Source organism: Mastigoproctus giganteus, chromosome 10, assembly GCF_048544385.1.
Source record: "Mastigoproctus giganteus isolate SK-2022 chromosome 10, ASM4854438v1, whole genome shotgun sequence".
In the NCBI taxonomy this organism is placed as follows: Eukaryota; Metazoa; Arthropoda; class Arachnida; order Uropygi; family Thelyphonidae; genus Mastigoproctus; species Mastigoproctus giganteus.
In genome coordinates, this window is record NC_143584.1 from 101,746,855 (window position 1) to 101,766,301 (window position 19,447).

General features: G+C 37.3%; 1 protein-coding gene across 1 annotated transcript in view; it reads left to right on the plus strand.

Annotated features, from left to right (window-relative positions):
* The window catches only part of CenB1A (Centaurin beta 1A), an 806,494-nt gene that overhangs the window by 561,573 nt on the left and 225,474 nt on the right, over positions 1–19,447 (plus strand). The gene's annotated exons all lie outside the window — the stretch shown is intronic.

The window sequence follows — 19,447 nt, forward strand, 5'->3', positions numbered from 1 at the left end:
TTTGCTGCCTCCTTTAATATAACTGGATAGATCCCATCCACCCCAGGTGCCTTTTTTATGTTTATCCTCAACAATCTCTCCTCCACTTTCCTCTCAGTTATTACAAAATCATCCAGCTCACTGCCAATGTTTACTTTACCTACATCATTCTCCTTCCTGAATAACTCCTCATGCGTGAATGTAGATGCAAAATACTCGTTTAGATTGTTAGCCACCTGAGCAGGATCCTCAACTGTTGAACCATCAATATCCAGTGGACCAATCTGATTCATCCCTTTCCTTTTCGAGTTCAAGTATGTAAAGAACTCTTTTCTGTTTTTCTTTGCATCCTTTGCCAAGGATTTTTCATAGTCTGCCTTTGCCTGCCTAATCTCCTTTGTGACTTGGTTACAGACCAACTTATATCTATCATAGGCTTCCATGTCACCCATTAATTTGTATGTATCCCATGCATTTTTCTTCTCTGCCACATGTCTCATTAGTTCATCTGACAACCATTTAGGCCTAAACCTTGAACAATATTTCTTAGTTGGTATGTAAAGCCTGGTAGCCTCCAAGATTAGTTCCTTGAATGCTTCCCATTTTGAGTTTGCTGTTGGTAACATCATCAGTTGGTCCCACTGTATAGAATTTAAATACTGTCTCAGACCATCATAGTCGCCTTTACGAAAACAAAAACCCTTCCCTTTACCTCTGATGGTAGTTACCTCCTTGAGTAAATCCCACTTCAACACACTGTGATCACTGCCACCTAGTGGTTCATTTATCTGCAGGTTCTTAATGCATGAAGAATCACTACTGATAATCAGATCAAGAGTATTGCTCCCTCTTGTTGCCTCACGAACGTGCTGATGTAGAAAACAATCATCCAATAAATCCACAAAAGTCTTGCTAGTGTGCGAGTGACCAACCCACAAACTCCAGTCAATATCTGGGAAATTAAAGTCCCCCATTATAAGACTCTCTGATTTACTGGCCCATTCTATTTCCCTGTACAATATCTTATTATACTCATCAGAGTCATTAGGCCTATAGCACACTCCTACTCTCAATTTTGATTTCCCTATGCTTATGTCACACCAAACTGACTCGACACTGCCCTGTCCATCGATGTCGACTGGCTTCACTTCCTTGGACTTTATGTGTTTCTTAATTAATAGCATAACCCCTCCTCCCCTCCTGTCCTGTCTATCCTTTCTATACACATTGTATTCCCCAAATTCCAGATCCGCATTACTTATATCTGTGTGACACCACGTCTCTGATATCCCAACAATATCTGCCTTTGATGTTTTGAGCAATACCTCAAATTCATCAAATTTATTTACCAAACTCCTAGCATTGGTGTACACGCAGGTATACATGCACCTGTTTCTATTCTTATCTACTCTAACACAACCCATGTGTTTACTTGTACCGCAATGACTACCAGCAGTCTCTGAAATATCCTGCATCTTGTTTTTCAGACTTCTGCTCATTTCAATAGAAGAAGTGCAAGAATCACTTCCACCTCTGCCACTGGCTACTGTTAATCTATTAGTCCTTGTATCCCCCCCCAACTAGCAGTTTTCCGACCCACCTAACACTGCCTCAACAGCATCAGCAAAAATTCTTGCACCCTTTCTATTTAAGTGTATCCCATCCCTGTAGAAGCAATCTCTCCTGTTAACAAGTACAGTCCAGGCTGAAAAAAATTCTACCCCTTGAGCCTTGCACAATCCCTCCAGGGCCGAATTGATCGACAAGGCTCTCATCATATACTCCCTCCTATCGTGTCTGGGCAGAATTGCAGACACTTTCAAGTTCAACCCTAATTCACGGCTTTTTTTCAACAGTGACCTGTACTTGCTAAGTAATTCCGCCGCTCTCCTACTCGTAATATCATTAGTGCCAACGTGTACAACTATATCACCTTTTGTGCCCTTAAAAGATGATATCCGCTCTACAACGTCATCAACCTTTGCCCCTGGCAGACATACCCTGGTCACACAATGTAGAAATGCAGAGACCATGGTCTTCTAATTTCTTAAATAATAAAGCACTTTTCTGCTGGCATGCTTCCATGCACACAAATTAATCCAATATTATAAAAGATACCATTGGTGGAATGGACGTTTATATTTAAGTAGTGCCACCATCAAAACTCAAGTTGCACTTTTGGCCTCACCCGTGATTGTAGATATATCAGTAACTAAAATGTCGCAAATATTTTACTGTGATTCAGAACAATATTTCTTATAGTATTTGAGAAAATAATTGCAAGACAATTCCTAAATTGTCTTGCAATTAAACCTTTTCTGTCAAAAGATGTACAAAAGACATTAAAAGGTAAACCCTCACAAGATGTCATACAAGCTAATACTTCTAACAAGGTTTCCTTCTATCACTTAAGTAATTTGTTATTAAAGATTGGGATTGAAATGGTAGCTTTTCTTGTTTAGATTGACTTGGTTTATTTTCATCGTCATCTATATTAGTAGATATCATATTTGTTTTCTTAAATCTATGTTATGTATTATTTTTAAGTGAGTATTGCAGTCCACTTGTAGATCTGCCTCCACTGTGTATTTATTTTGAACATTTCGCAAGCTGACCATTTTTCTCTAGTATGTAGTAAAACCATATGGAATTTTTATCGCTTCCTTTTCTGTGCCCTCTAAATACATGCGCTGAGTCCATGATGGCTATTTATTTTCTAAAATATAAGTGACACCAATTGATAAAATAACTTGATAATTCAAACTGAATTACCTAAACAACTTACAGCTTTATTTATTCAGTCTTACATCTTCTTCTTATTGTTACTGCATCTGCATATTATCGTATTATCAAATAATAGACTTATAACACAACTAATCAGACATAAATACTTTTCACATTGGCAGCTCAAGACTGCTACAATGTGTTTATTATTCGTAATCAATGCTAGGTGACAGTGCAACCAGAAATCTGAAAATTAAATAAATACTGAAATACTTGTACTTTTTTTGACAAATACTCAAAAAAATTTACCAGGATCGCAGTATTGCAATCACTAGAGTGGAGAAACTTTTAAAGGCTGTTAAACTTATAGAATAATTTTGACTGCCATTCTGACAAAGGGAGTTACTGAACTTTATAATTTTAAGACAGTAAAATGGGACAGTTTTATGAGTTATGTTCGGAAAAATTCCGCAATGACTCTATCTGAGAATGGAAAGAACTTACTGAAATTGGGAAAGTGGAAATGACTGAAAGTTGCAAAACAGAAATTATAAACATATACATTTCCTTGGTTGAAGCTTAGAGTCGGTAAATCTCTGAAGACATGTGATGGCTGCTAGGTAGATTATTAATGAGGGAGAAGTTGTGGAGGTGCTGCAGAACTAGATCATGAATCTGAGTATGTAAGTCTGAGAAATTAGTATTGGCAGAATGATGGAGGTGAAACTTCCGTAGCATCAGCCAAAAACAAAAAAATAACGTACTTTATTTTCTCATTCCTTCTGATATTTTTAAGATACTGGGTGGATGTTTATTCCATGAACCAGTTACTCACGTGTTAACCCTTGTTAAAGGTAAATTTCTGCATATCTGTTCAATTTACATATAGTTAGGGAAGGACACTATGTGGTTATATTAAAATTACTCTTATGCCACGTGAACATTAATACTATAGTTTATTAGGCTGTTAGCCTACATCACTATACATTACATATTTAGTAATGTACTTTTTTTTTTTTTTTTTTTTTTATGAAAACCCCAAACACGAAAGGTATCAAAACCTATAGTACTTAGTACCATGCATGGGTTGAAGGAGAAGTATGGGGGGGAGGGAGATGCCGGAAACTTTGCTCTAGAGACTAAACATGGGTTTAAATAACTGAATAAACTATAGTACAGGCAGTTCTCGACTTTACAAGTCAATTCATTCCTAGCGTGCACTCGTAAAGCAGGAATTTATTTCCCATAGATGTAATATTAAAAACAGGGGTTATGTTCTCAACAATGAGATTTGACCCTAGTAATGTTAAATAAAGGTCAACAAAACAATAGTTTATGCTTAAACAATGATTTATTTATCCAAAGAAATGAAAACATAGCCTTTAAAATCAAGAAAATTATAATAATAAAGAAATTATTTGTCATTCAAATGTTAAAGAATGTTTATTCTTCATCATCGTCTACTAAATGCGTGCTCGTTGATGATTCTTCATTCATTGTTGACTTGGCGCTTGTTGGTTTGTTGGAAACACAAGGTGTCGTCATCTACCTTGGAAATTATTATTTATTATTATTATTAGCCATATGGTGCAAGGAAGCCTGAGGCTTATGCTGCACCAGCCAAAAAAATAATTTCTGAGTTACCCAGAAAGAGAGAGAGAGAGAGAGAAGCAGAAGGGAATCACCGGGAAAGAGAAGAATGATGATATCCAGCTCAGAACCCTAGGTGTGCCAAGCCCATACTCACGTTTGTTTCCAAGGCAGTCTTCGCTTTTCTTCATAAATTTCATGATAGCATTCATAAGCATTTTTTTAAATCTGTGGCAACTTTTCTAGTGCACTCGAAATTTGAATCTTGTGACTCAGAAATCTTAATTGCTTTTTGAAAAGCTTTGTCAAGCCCCTTGAGATTGAAGTAATGAACAGGAGTTTCAGGTGTTAAATCTTCTGCTTCCTCAGCTTCTTCACATTTTGCCGTTTCAAGGAGGTCTTCATTTGTGAGATCTCCATTGTATGTTTGAAGCAGTTCAGTGACGTTATTTGTAGAAACCTTAAGCTGCAATTGATTAGCAATATTAACGACCAACTCTGTTTCAAAAGACCGCTTCTGTTATGTTTTGAAACAGAAGCGGTACGATCTCTGCTGGTTCTTGAAATCCTTCAAAATTATCAATAAACTGATGACAGAGTTTATTCCAAACCCTTCATGTTCTTTGTAATTTTGTCCCAGGCTCATTTTATTTTGATTGCATCTAAAATATGGAATTCTTTACAAGTTGGACATCCCTCCTTATCTCTGCCTGAACAAATAAAAGCAAGCATAGTAGCAGTGTATTGTATAGCTATGCATGTGGTTTCAAATGCTGTTTTTATGAATGTTAGCATTTATTTATTGCAATCAATGTTCATATTTTCATTTCTGTTGATACTTGATATTTGGAAAAAAAGAACTCGCAACCCAGGAACTCATAAAGCAGGAATTGCCTGTAATAATTTTTACATGGTATAAGAGTGTGGTTTTAATATAATAATAACCTTAATGTTCAATTTACAATATAAATTAGTCTCCCCAGTGTGTGTGTGTCTGAAAGAAAGAAAGAGTGAAGATGCCATCAGCATTTAATTTATTTAACTTTAATTAGTCATCACAGATGCTTAGTTCGCAGATGGTGCAATTAACAGAACTCTAATTTTTCTTGGTAAGAATATCTTTTTATTCCCCCACCAAATCTTGTTGTTCTTCTCTGCACCATTTCCAGCAAACATATGTTTTTTTTCCTAAAAATGAATGTTCTAATACTGTATCCAGTATTACAGGTAGCCTAATAAAGATTTTATACAATAAGATAATCACCCTGTTATTTCTATCAACAAAGTTCCTGTATATCACAGACAGAACCACATGAGCTGTTTCAGCAGCCTATTTGCACTGCTAAGAAAAATTCATGTTGGAGTTAGCATTAGCAGAGGCATATGATGCAAGAAAGCAAGCTTATACAGCATCGACCAAAAAAAAAAAAAAAAAATCCTTCCCATTTCCCGGGTCTTTTTCTCTATCAACTAAGTAAAATTTGGTTTGCAATCAAAGAGGTAGCCTTGTTAGTTTGGGATTACTTCTGTGCAAAATTACAACTACTTTTTTTTTGCATTTATTTTAAAACCTCAATTGCCATTTTGCAGCCCATTTGTCTAGTGCAAGAGTGGGCAGCCTTTTTTAAATGGCGGGCCTAATAAAATGTTCTGTAGGTACATGCTGGCCATTTTTTTTTTTAGCTTTCTATAATTTTTAGGATTATTAAATTGGTGTATAGTGAAAAAAATTGTCATAAACAGTTTTATGTTATTTATTGTAGTATTTATACATACTCATACATATAATTAATTTTATTAATAAGAAAACAAAATACAAATTCAAGATAAAATTACAAAAATACAATTATAGTATACAATTATAAAAATTTAAATCAAAAATTATTAGAATTTCAAAGATCTTATAAAACCTTAATAATCTTAGATTTGACTGTGGTGAATTTAGGAAATCCTTACGTACCGTAATTTGAAGACTTAATTTTAAAATAGCAAAAAGCTTAATGTACAGTACTCACTTCATATGATCCGTTTTGGTGTGATGAAAATTAAAGAAGCATGGTTGTGTGAATTAGAAACAAATAATATGAATGGAACATGGCTGTTGCGTGGTTGTAATTATGATTACAATTTAAAAGAATCAAGATACTTGCTCAAAAAAAGGGAACTGCACATCCTGTTTCTTGGTTGTCATATATAAGACCTGTTTGTTAACACTGTTACGTTAAGTATTTGATGAAAAAAGCTAATAGCCGTAAACGGGCAACTTTCGAACTTTTCGTCTTCAATTAGCATTGTGTGGTAGAGAATGCAAAGTATTAAAAGGAAGTTTATTTCCCATAATGCAGTTCAGTACATGCCAAAATTTCACGTGTTTAGTTCCAAATAGGGGACAGGTTTATGGGGAGTTAAGTGTTTAACATATATAATGAAGTGTATCACTGAAACCATTCGATAACGAGAGCTTCATGTTGAAGGATTTTGTAATTGGAATTCAATTTAATAACTGTAATTGCCAAATCAATTAATGGATCATGATTACAGGAATGGACACGTTGTGTGAGTTCTGTATGTGTGTGTGTGTTTGGTTTTGAAACTGTTGAAATGATAATACACACGTGTATTAGATGTCTTGGAAGTGCCGGATTTTGCTGTAGTACTTCCTATGTAACACGCTGTACAGTCGGATTCGCATCTTATCAAATATATGATGTTATTAAAGTCTCGCATCGAATACTTGCAGCATAAGCCATAGGCTTTCTTGCACCATGCGGCCGTTACTAATACTAATACTTGTGTGTCTCTTTATGTGTTTTGAACTTAGAACCCAGTTTGTATGATGAAAACTTCAGCGTTATATCTGTGTATAACGCTGACGTTGCCCTTCCCTTTCATAATCAGTATTTAGCATATTGATTATGAAAGGGAAGGGCAATGTGAAATCCTATTTTCTTATCACAGTTTGAATTATTTGGGTTAATTCTATATTCAGCTTTGGAGAGGTTTCTCCAATTAATTGTGGCAGATATTTCCTGGCTATGAATCTCTCCGTGAGATATTGTAACTCAATGGATAAATCTTCATGTGTGGAACTGTATTTAATGGCATTATAAATTCTGCTCTTTTGATGTTCAATGGATGGTGTGAATAAAAATTTAATATTTATCCATATGTGTACTTTTCCTATAGATTTTAGTGGCTAAACTTGTTCCTGTTTTGTATATGGTAAGAAAACAGAATAAAATCAACTTTAAGAAAGTTGATTTATTCTCTGTTTTCACTTCGAGGGTGTATTTAAGCCTGTCATGTATGGTATTGAATGTATTAAGAAGTGTATCAATGGTTGACTTGTTGCCTACCAGTCATATTTCATCAGCGTATCTCATGTATAACATCAAGTTATACATGAGATACACCATCCATTGTGTGGTGAGCCCCAACCCGACCCCAGAAATATCAAACCCCCAAGCAATCTTTAGTGATGGAAAACATTTTGTCATGAAAGCGAATTTAAAATACGAGTGAAATACTATTAAAATACTATAGAAATAATGAATTAAAATCCACTAAAATTTCCTCCCATAAGTGGACCAAAGCTTTTCGACAAGTGTCATGTTCACAGGGTAGGAATGAAACTAACGAAATTTGTGTGTGTTCGGAATCTTATAAATAGGAGATTAGTCTTTGGTACGCATGCGCTCGAATGACCACGAATCAGAAATAAGAAATGGATGATGAATGTTAATCGAGTTTCTTTTTAATTTCATTTCTAAAGTTTTGGCAGTCAATAACTTAGTATAATTATGTTGAATATTTAAAATTTTGGCTTCATTAAACAGGAATGTGTGATTTTCTGGTTCCGAAGCATTTGCAAGTGATGCAAGGACTGACACTTCACATTGCTTAACCCTCAAGTTTAAAATACATCTGGTAGATCCAATGTAAGTATAATCACAATGCTTACATGAAATGTGGTAGACGAGGTCATGTTTGTTCGGAGGACAATAGTACCAAGTGATTTTTTATGGCCCAGTTTTGCTACTATTATCATTTCTATACCTCTAAAAAGGTTGTTTGTAAGGACCCAGCCTTACAATAAATTATAAAGTTTGTTAAATATTGGAAGAATTAATTGTGGCGTATATAGTTAGTTTCAGTCAAGTATCATTTGTTAAGAAACACTGAAATTCGAAGGTTAGTCCAAACACACCCAGTTAGTTAAATCTCGGTTGTATGGAAAAATTCCTTAAGCGAGTCAGTAAAAGCAATCATAATGGACCGAAACAAATCCCACTTAAGACAGGAGCATATACACTATAGAAAGGGCACTGAGTGCGGAAGTGGCCCTATTAATAAATTTCACGGTTCGACCTCTAGCAGGTGTGGGCGACGTAGTAATGGGGGTGAGGTCACAAAGAAAGCCTGAAACTCTCTTAGCTGACCGGAACTTACGTTTAATTTCTAGAAATTACCAGTAATTTCCAGATTATCGGAAGTTCGGTCACACTAGGAAAAGGAAAACACGCCCACGGTAAGGAAGGGAGACGAATAGGATCACGAAGGAAAGGATGGGGAAGTCAACGATTGGCCAGGAAGAAAGCGGTGGGAATTTTGAGAGAAAGGAGAGAAGGAAAGAAAAAATTGATACTGGGTTCATTATTCGGAGAGGAGTTCTGGTGGTGAAGAGAGTGAGAAGAGGAGTCGTGATCTAAGTTGGGCAGTGGAAGCAGTCCTGGGGAGATGGAAGCTGTAGTGGGAGAATTTATTATAAGAAATTATTTTGTGAAAGTCTAGAGTCGGAAGTGTCGTTCCCTTGAAGAAGTTAATGCAATCTATGGAGGAAGAAACGCCTTAGAGGCAAATTTCTCGATTGAGCAGTTGAGTGACTAGTCGACCCGGAAGGTATCCCAGTCCTCGGACGCAACGCAGATGGAGGAAGAAAGGAGATAAGATCCGGTATTATCTTCAGCCGTGCCGTACCCGGTAGAGAAACCCAGGATAGATTACTGTGTTCCCCGGATGAGCAACCTTTCGTTTTCCAGTCCTCACCCCGAGCAGATAGGAAGAGAGACCGAGCAGGGAGGAATACCAGACCATTGCGTAAGTTCTAGAATAAGTACTGAGAATATAAGAAAAAAGGGGAACTAATTTAATAATGAAAAGGACTCTAGGAGGACGCTATAAGTTTTAAGAGAGAATGTCAAAGTACTAACTATATATATATATATATTTGAACGAGTGTAATACTTAAGGAGTGATAATTTAATTTAGTATAGAGATCAGAGTAATGCAATTTAAGAGTAAGTTAATCTGTAGTAGGAAGTAAAAATTTTGTCCTTGAATTATTGTGAATGTTAAATTGCTGTGAGTATGACTTATTTGGGGTAGAAAATGATTAAACAGGTAAACAATTAAATGAGCATCTAGCCCTAATTATGAAATAGTGGATTAATTGAACGGAAAGGTAACTAAGTAAATTGGTTGGATATTGTTGACTGTTGACATGTTTGCAAGGAAGGATTCTTGAATGAATATATATGTATTTCCTAATAAGTTGGGAAACGAGCACTTATGAAATTATATTTTTGTCTGTTCATTGGCTGATGGTGGTTTATTGACTTACATGGACTGTTAAGGAGCAAAGAGACAGATTGTACGTTGTGAGGGTAATAAATGCCCGGACCTACTGAAATCTTTGTAGAGCAACATGAAGAGACACAATGATACATATATATGTAGATATATATATATAAGTATTAGGATTTAGTAGTTCTTTTGATAACAAGGATAACTGTAAATTACAAGATATATATACACATTTAAAAATTAGAATAATAACAAGTGTCAAACTAAATACTGTATTCTGTTAAAGGTTATTGTAATTTTCTTATATATGATATGACAATAAAAAAATTTATATTCTACATTCATGTGTGTGTGTCTGTCATTTCTAACTCAGCCAGTCCAGTGGAAGAATACCTTATTATAGTTGGGGTCCCCGTGAGTCTGGGAATTTTCTGAGATCAATCAAGTCAGGTGTTAAAGTGGGAGGGGTTAAAATAAGGGGATATAAAAAAAAAAAAATAACATAATATAATATAAATGTAATTAAAGGCCCCTTGCAGAATAGGATATATATAAAAATAATAAAATAAAAATAGCTTCTTACCCACCCCCCCACAATTGGCGAGCGTAAGCCAGGATAATTCTTCACAACGGAAGGCTGAGTTCAGAACGACAGAAAAAAAATATATATGTGTATATATATATATGTAATCCAGTTGCTGAAACTGATAGAAAAAAATTCAGCTGGCGAGCCAGAAAGTGAAAAGTGAAAAAGTAAGTAGTTAAAGTGGGTACTGAATTAGAATTTCTTGTGTTTTAGAATTAGATGAAATAAGTTATAGAATAAGAAAGGTATTGATAGCAAATAGCTAGTTAATTAGAATAAACCCCCTCCTCGAAAGATAAGTCATGGCTACAAGGAGAGCGAACAGCAGTAGGGATAGAGAAAGGGAGGAAAATATCAACGGGCAGGAGATATCAGGAGAAGCAATTGTTAGTATAGGGAATGATAATAGGGGCCCAATTAAGTTAAGCAAATTTTTAAAAGTATTTAAAGGGGAACCATCAGAAAATGTGGAACATTTTCTGAGAAAACTGAAAATGATTAATGAAAAGGAAGAATTAACGGAACTAGAAATAGTCATGATGGCGGAATTCAAACTGGAAGGCAGGGCCCAGACTAGGTATTTAGAGGAAACCCAAGGGATGGAAATAGAAACATTAGATAATTTTGAAAAGATATTAAAGAAGTTATTTTCCCCAAAGATCACGTTTCTGGAAGGGATCGGGATATTAAATAATTACAGTCAAAATAATCGCGAAAGCATAGAGGACTATTACAAAAGATTTTTAACAGTAAAATTAAATACTGAAGTATCAGAAAAAGAAAAAAGTGCCTTTGACAAAATCCTGATGGGACAGTTTTTGATGGGGGTCAGAGATAAATATAAGCGAGAAATCCTTAGGAGAAAACCCAATTCATTAGCTGAGGCCATGAAACTAGCCACTGATGAGGAAAAGCTAGATCTCCAAGGTCGGGGGGCAACAAGAGGGGACATAAATATAGTATCAACTGGAGAAGGGACAAAACCGAAAGGTAATAAAGAAAGGGAAGGCGAAATTAAGCTAGAAGGGCTAGAGAAACAGATAGCGGGAATGGAAATAAAATTAAATAAATTATTAGAGCAATTAAACACAAAAAAGAATGCACTAGATGAAAATAATAGGCAGGGGGGCGAAAGACCACAAACAGGGCAGAGCACAAGAGGCAAGTACAACGACACAGAGGGGTGGAAAGGGGAAGTCAGAGAAGATAGGCGAAATGGACAGAGGAGGTGTTACATATGTGGGGGCGAGGGACATCTTGCTAGATATTGCCCACACAGGAATAGCCAAAGAGGATACAGGGGAGGTAGTAACTACCGCCAGGAACAAAACCCTGGGAGACATGATCAGGCCTGGAGGGGAACTCGCAGTGACGGACTGGTGGAAGGTGACAGAGTAGTAAATAGAGAAAGGGAAGGAAGATGGAGACTTAACGACAGGGAAAGGGCGATCGATAATAGAAACATACAACAGAGGGATTTAAACTAAAAAGGTCTCTCAAGAGCGCCCGCCATGGAGACCTGAATCTGAAGCAAGTTCAGTTAAGACGGGTGAGTATTTGTGCAAAGTGTTAAGCAACACCGACAGGATAAGCGGCCTAATTTATATAAAGGGGAAGCTAAGGGGAATAAAAGGGAAATTCCTTGTAGACACAGGGGCCTCTAGGTCCATATTAATGTGGCATTACTTCTCGCGATATTATAAAACATCCGGGAAAAGGGGAATAAGGCGGTGTCGAGAGTTTTCCTTGAAAGGTGTAGGTGAGGGGGAGATCAGCACGGATTATGTGGTCGACAGCGAAATCAAACTAGAAGGGTGTGAAAGAGGGGTAGCACACACCTACTTGGTATCTGAAAGAATAGACAGTCATAAACACGATGCAATCTTAGGGATAGACCTACTCAAGAAGTTAGGCGTTAGGATAGATGTGAGGAGAGGCAGCATTAGTTTTGGCAAAGATGTTATAGTTGATACTGAAACAGAAGAGAATTCAGAGGAGTTGGATAGAGACAGCGTGAGAGATTGGGAGGAGGAATGCGCCGTAAACATGACGGAGATGGTGGAAGAACCACGGTTAAGAGCGTTAATAGAACAGTACCAGCAAGTGTTCGCTAAGAAAATGACTGATCTGCTATGCACTAAATTGGTAGAACATGAAGTGCACATCAGACAAGAAATCCCCATCTATACCCCGCAATACAGGATACCGCAATCACAACTGCCCGCATTAAAGGAAGAGATCAGGGAAATGGAAAGAGCTGGCATTATTGAGAAGTCTGTGTCTAAATGGAACAGCCCTTTACTAATGGTTAAGAAGGGGATGGAGGCGTTAGAATAGTACTAGACCTACGAAAGGTAAATGCTGTCACCCATCCAATAGACTTTCCTTTGCCCAATATAACGGAACTGCTCTGCAGTCTGAAGGGAGCCAAGTACCTGTCTAAGCTGGATTTGCATTCAGGGTACTTCCAAATACCTCTTAGGAAGGAAGACAGGAAGTATTTTGCCTTTTCAACACCCTTCGGCAAGTACAATATGACAAGGATGCCACAAGGAGCGAGAAACTCTGCCGCTTCTTTCCAGTGTCTGATGAACACCATCCTAGCAGACTTGCTGGAAAAAGGGGTGCTGTGCTTCCTGGATGATATTTTGGTATACTCGCGGACGTTAGAGGAGCACTTGAAACTATTAGAGGATATATTCCAAAGGTTAAACGAAGTAAACCTAAAGTTGAAAGGATCAAAATGCAGTTTCCTCGTTCCAGAGGTAGAATATTTAGGCCACGTAATATCCGAAGGGGGATAACGCCAAACGCAAAAAATACGGCAGCTATTAACAAACTCCAAGCCCCCTGCGAACGTAAGGGAAGTGCGCCGTCTACTAGGGATGGTTAATTACTATAAGAGATTCATCAGGGATAGGGCCCAGCTGATGAAGCCCCTAATTGATTTAACCAAGAAAGGTAGGAAATTTAGGTGGACCGAGGAGGCAGATAAATCCTTCTTATCCCTAAAACAAGTGATGATGAGCAAACCCCTGCTGAGACACCCGGATGGGGAGCAGCCTTTCCTGTTAACTTGCGATGCTTCAGGGGAAACTATAGCAGCAGTTTTAGAACAAGGGGAGGACTCTGAAAGAGGAACCATAGGCTATTGCAGCAGACCCCTGAACCCTCACGAAAAAAACTACTCTACCATAGAGCGCGAGGCATTGGCTATAGTCTTCGCCTTAGAACAATTCAGGTATCTAGTTTACGGCAGGAAGACAGTGGTGCTGTCGGATCACCAGCCTTTACAGATACTAAGGAGCATTAAAGATAGGAATAGCAGATTAATTAGGTGGAGCCTGCAGGTGCAGGAGTTTGATATAGAAGTACGATACATTCCTGGGAAGAAAAACACTGTGGCTGATTTTTTAGTAGAGCCAAATATGAAAATATTAAAGAAGGGGAAGATAAGCAGGATAACAATACCGTGCTTGAGGCATGCGTAGCAACTGAAAGAAATACAGGGCTAGTACTGGAAGAGGAAGAATTAAAAGGGGCCCAGGAGACTGACCCCGAGTGCTGCGACATCAGGAGAGATCTAATGCAAGCGACCAGGGCTAACCATTCCCTAGGAAAGGGTTACTCACTAGATGACAGGGGGATATTAGTGTGGGAAAGCGGGGCTAAGAAGGTGGGCAAGGCCAGAAAAAAAATTGTCTTACCAAAAATAATGCGCCTGGAGATCCTAAACGCATTTCATTCTAACAAGATGGCTGGGCACATGGGCTACAGGAAGACGCTGCAAAGAATTAGGGAACGGTACAAGTGGCGTGGGATGGATAAGGATATAGAACAGTTTTGTAAAACCTGCCACGAATGCCAGATGAGGGCCACGCACATTGGCAAAGCTCCTATGCAACAACACTTAGACCCAGGAAGCCCGTTTGAAGCGATTGCGTTAGATATCATAGGGCCCTTACCGGTCACACAAAAGGGGAACAAGTACATCCTAACCATAATAGACATGTTCACCAGATATCCTGAGGCCTTTCCCTTAAAAGATCAAACAGCTCAGGCAATTGCTGAGGCATATCTGAAGGGAGTAGTGTGCAGATATGGGTGCAGTAAACAAATGTTAACTGACAATGGGGCTAATTTTCAGTCTGAGCTAGTATTACAGCTGTGTAAGATGCTGCAAGTAAAGAAACTCAGCACTGTGCCCTATAGACCTGAGGCTAACGGGTTATGTGAGAGGTTCAATAGGACATTGAAGAGCGTGCTCTCTCACATTTCTGATACCTCTGCTAAAGACTGGGATGAACAATTGCCCTATGCATTGTTCGCCGTGCGGACTTGTGTACACAAAAGTGTAAAAGAGACCCCGGCCTATCTGTTGATGGGGTTTGACCCAAAATTTCCTACCGACCTATGCCTCAAGGGTAATAGGGAAGAGTTCCCTGATATCACGGAGTATAAGGAGGAGGTAATTAGGAATTTTGAAGAAGCACGCTCAAATGCGAGGAAAGCGAGTTTGGAGGCAAGCAAAGGGAACAGAGCACGGCTAAATATGGGTAGGAAACACAAGACGCTGGAAGTAGGAGACTGGGTATTACGGAAGAACCACAGGAAAGGGAAGGGGAAATGGAATAAACTGTCCATAGGACCTTACCGTATAATGGAGAAACTGTCCCCTGTTAATTATAGGATAAAGCTAACTCGGCCTCCATACACAGTTAAAGTGGAGCATGAGAATCATCTGAGACAATACCACCTTAGGGGGGGAGAATACTTGAATGACCAATCACCCAAGGATCTGAGGATGAGGAAGACACTGGCAACATCCCGTCAAGTCAGAGATGAGGGCAGAGGCGAGACTCGCACGAGCTTGGGAGAGGTGCTGAGAAAGAGAAAAAGAGTGGATTACCATGGGATGCATAGAGGTAAGTATTGCGTAAGGGGCGAGTGAGGAAGTCGGAGGGTGTTTAGAGGCAGTTCAAGAAGGAGGGATAGCTTGTCGTTAATAAGTAGGCCCTGGAAGAAGGCACATCCGCCTGAGGACCTGTATAAAATTTATATATATGGGATATAAATTTTTAGGGGGAGAGGGATGCAATGTAAGGACCCAGCCTTACAATAAATTATAAAGTTTGTTAAATATTGGAAGAATTAATTGTGGCGTATATAGTTAGTTTCAGTCAAGTATCATTTGTTAAGAAACACTGAAATTCGAAGGTTAGTCCAAACACACCCAGTTAGTTAAATCTCGGTTGTATGGAAAAATTCCTTAAGCGAGTCAGTAAAAGCAATCATAATGGACCGAAACAAATCCCACTTAAGACAGGAGCATATACACTATAGAAAGGGCACTGAGTGCGGAAGTGGCCCTATTAATAAATTTCACGGTTCGACCTCTAGCAGGTGTGGGCGACGTAGTAATGGGGGTGAGGTCACAAAGAAAGCCTGAAACTCTCTTAGCTGACCGGAACTTACGTTTAATTTCTAGAAATTACCAGTAATTTCCAGATTATCGGAAGTTCGGTCACACTAGGAAAAGGAAAACACGCCCACGGTAAGGAAGGGAGACGAATAGGATCACGAAGGAAAGGATGGGGAAGTCAACGATTGGCCAGGAAGAAAGCGGTGGGAATTTTGAGAGAAAGGAGAGAAGGAAAGAAAAAATTGATACTGGGTTCATTATTCGGAGAGGAGTTCTGGTGGTGAAGAGAGTGAGAAGAGGAGTCGTGATCTAAGTTGGGCAGTGGAAGCAGTCCTGGGGAGATGGAAGCTGTAGTGGGAGAATTTATTATAAGAAATTATTTTGTGAAAGTCTAGAGTCGGAAGTGTCGTTCCCTTGAAGAAGTTAATGCAATCTATGGAGGAAGAAACGCCTTAGAGGCAAATTTCTCGATTGAGCAGTTGAGTGACTAGTCGACCCGGAAGGTATCCCAGTCCTCGGACGCAACGCAGATGGAGGAAGAAAGGAGATAAGATCCGGTATTATCTTCAGCCGTGCCGTACCCGGTAGAGAAACCCAGGATAGATTACTGTGTTCCCCGGATGAGCAACCTTTCGTTTTCCAGTCCTCACCCCGAGCAGATAGGAAGAGAGACCGAGCAGGGAGGAATACCAGACCATTGCGTAAGTTCTAGAATAAGTACTGAGAATATAAGAAAAAAGGGGAACTAATTTAATAATGAAAAGGACTCTAGGAGGACGCTATAAGTTTTAAGAGAGAATGTCAAAGTACTAACTATATATATATATATATTTGAACGAGTGTAATACTTAAGGAGTGATAATTTAATTTAGTATAGAGATCAGAGTAATGCAATTTAAGAGTAAGTTAATCTGTAGTAGGAAGTAAAAATTTTGTCCTTGAATTATTGTGAATGTTAAATTGCTGTGAGTATGACTTATTTGGGGTAGAAAATGATTAAACAGGTAAACAATTAAATGAGCATCTAGCCCTAATTATGAAATAGTGGATTAATTGAACGGAAAGGTAACTAAGTAAATTGGTTGGATATTGTTGACTGTTGACATGTTTGCAAGGAAGGATTCTTGAATGAATATATATGTATTTCCTAATAAGTTGGGAAACGAGCACTTATGAAATTATATTTTTGTCTGTTCATTGGCTGATGGTGGTTTATTGACTTACATGGACTGTTAAGGAGCAAAGAGACAGATTGTACGTTGTGAGGGTAATAAATGCCCGGACCTACTGAAATCTTTGTAGAGCAACATGAAGAGACACAATGATACATATATATATAGATATATATATATAAGTATTAGGATTTAGTAGTTCTTTTGATAACAAGGATAACTGTAAATTACAAGATATATATACACATTTAAAAATTAGAATAATAACAAGTGTCAAACTAAATACTGTATTCTGTTAAAGGTTATTGTAATTTTCTTATATATGATATGACAATAAAAAAATTTATATTCTACATTCATGTGTGTGTGTCTGTCATTTCTAACTCAGCCAGTCCAGTGGAAGAATACCTTATTATAGTTGGGGTCCCCGTGAGTCTGGGAATTTTCTGAGATCAATCAAGTCAGGTGTTAAAGTGGGAGGGGTTAAAATAAGGGGATATAAAAAAAAAAAATAATAACATAATATAATATAAATGTAATTAAAGGCCCCTTGCAGAATAGGATATATATAAAAATAATAAAATAAAAATAGCTTCTTACCCACCCCCCACATGTTAATTTGTCTATACCAGTGTTCCACATATGTTATTGTAATAAAATATTTTTTATTACAATATTTTATCTCAATTTCTCCATCAACTGGTTATCAGCGACGCAATAGAGCACAAGATATGCTTGAAAGTTTAACAGGAATCATGTAGAGATGAAAGAGCAAGAGAGTGATACAAAAGAAAACCTTTGGTGTTCAAGAATTAACATGAGTTTTATTGCTTTAAGCAAAGAGAGTTCTACTTCTCTTATATAAAGCTATGTTTTTTAAAGCCTTCTGTAATGAAGTTACATGCATTTAATGCTTAGGGAGAATGAGAAATTATTTAATATTTTCATAACAATTGATCATTATAATAAAAAGTTTAAAGATGAATGAAGTACTGAAATGGCATTTCTAGTATTTTCAAGTTATTAAAATTAAATAAGAAATCAAGTTATTGTTTTGCTTTTGCAGTTATCCATTTGTATGTGTATTGAAGATATTGTTTTAAACAATATCTTCGATTCACATATATACTGAAATAGCGTTGGTGACCTGTTAGGAGAACTTACAAAGAGAAAATATACTTTAATGATATCCACACAAGGAACCTTTCATTTTGTTTATATCAGTGGGAAATGTATTTTGTTTTTTTTTTATAACTGTTCAAAGAATTTAAATTAAAACTGAGGTTATTTTGTATTTGATAGCTGCTGCTATTTTTAATGCTGAAATAGAGAAATGCTCCTGCATGTCATATTATTTTTAATCCTTACTGGAATTTAATATATGTTAAATCTGATTCATTAACTAAACAGCTAAACTCAATTAAATCTGATATGAAAATTAACATGATCAAAACGAAGTGCATGACATTCTCAAAGGACCCCAAAGCTATGAACATCAAAATAGGAAATAATAATATTGAACAAGTAGCAAAATTTAAATATTTAGGACAAATGCTGAGCCAAGATGTAAGATGCACCAATGAAATAAAAGCAAGAATTGGGCAAGCAAAACAAGTTTTCAAGGCAAAACAAAAAATTCTGACAACGAAGTATTTGAATGAGCATATAAGGTAAAGAATTCTAAAATCCTATGTTTGGAACACGACCCATATGCATCCAAAACCTGGACGATAAACAAATGAGACGGACAGAGAATTGAAGCATTTGAGATGCGGTGCTGGAGAAGATTCAAGAAAATAAGCTGGACTGAAAAAAAGACCAATGAAGAAGTCTTAGAAGAGCTAGGAAAAAACGAAAAATGATAAACCTAATCAAGGAGCGAAGAGGAAGGTGGTTTGGACATAACTTAAGACACGATGAAACGTTAAGCCTGATTATAGAAGGAAAGATTAATGGAACTAGACCTAGAGGGCGACCCAGAAACAATTTCATAAAGCAACTGCAAAGGATACAACAACAAGACCATACCAGGACTTGAAGAAGCTGGCACTCAACAGAGAGATGTGGAAAAAAATAATAATCAGTGCTACCAACCAGTTGTAGAGACTGAAGGAACCCATGATGATAATGAACTAAACAGCTATATTCTGACTTAAAGAACTGATTATTTTAATCAGTTGTTTAAACAATTGTTCTAATCTCTTGAATTTATCTCAAAATACAGAATCTCAAACCTAAAATCTAAAAGCCTGTGGAGACATCAGAATCCCAATACAGTTACGTGAACAGTTATATTAGTTTGCAGCTGCTAAATATAAAATAATAAATATCTATCACTACTCAGTGGTACAAGGGTGTGGTCGATTAAGAACCTTTTTAAGCTTTTTGCTG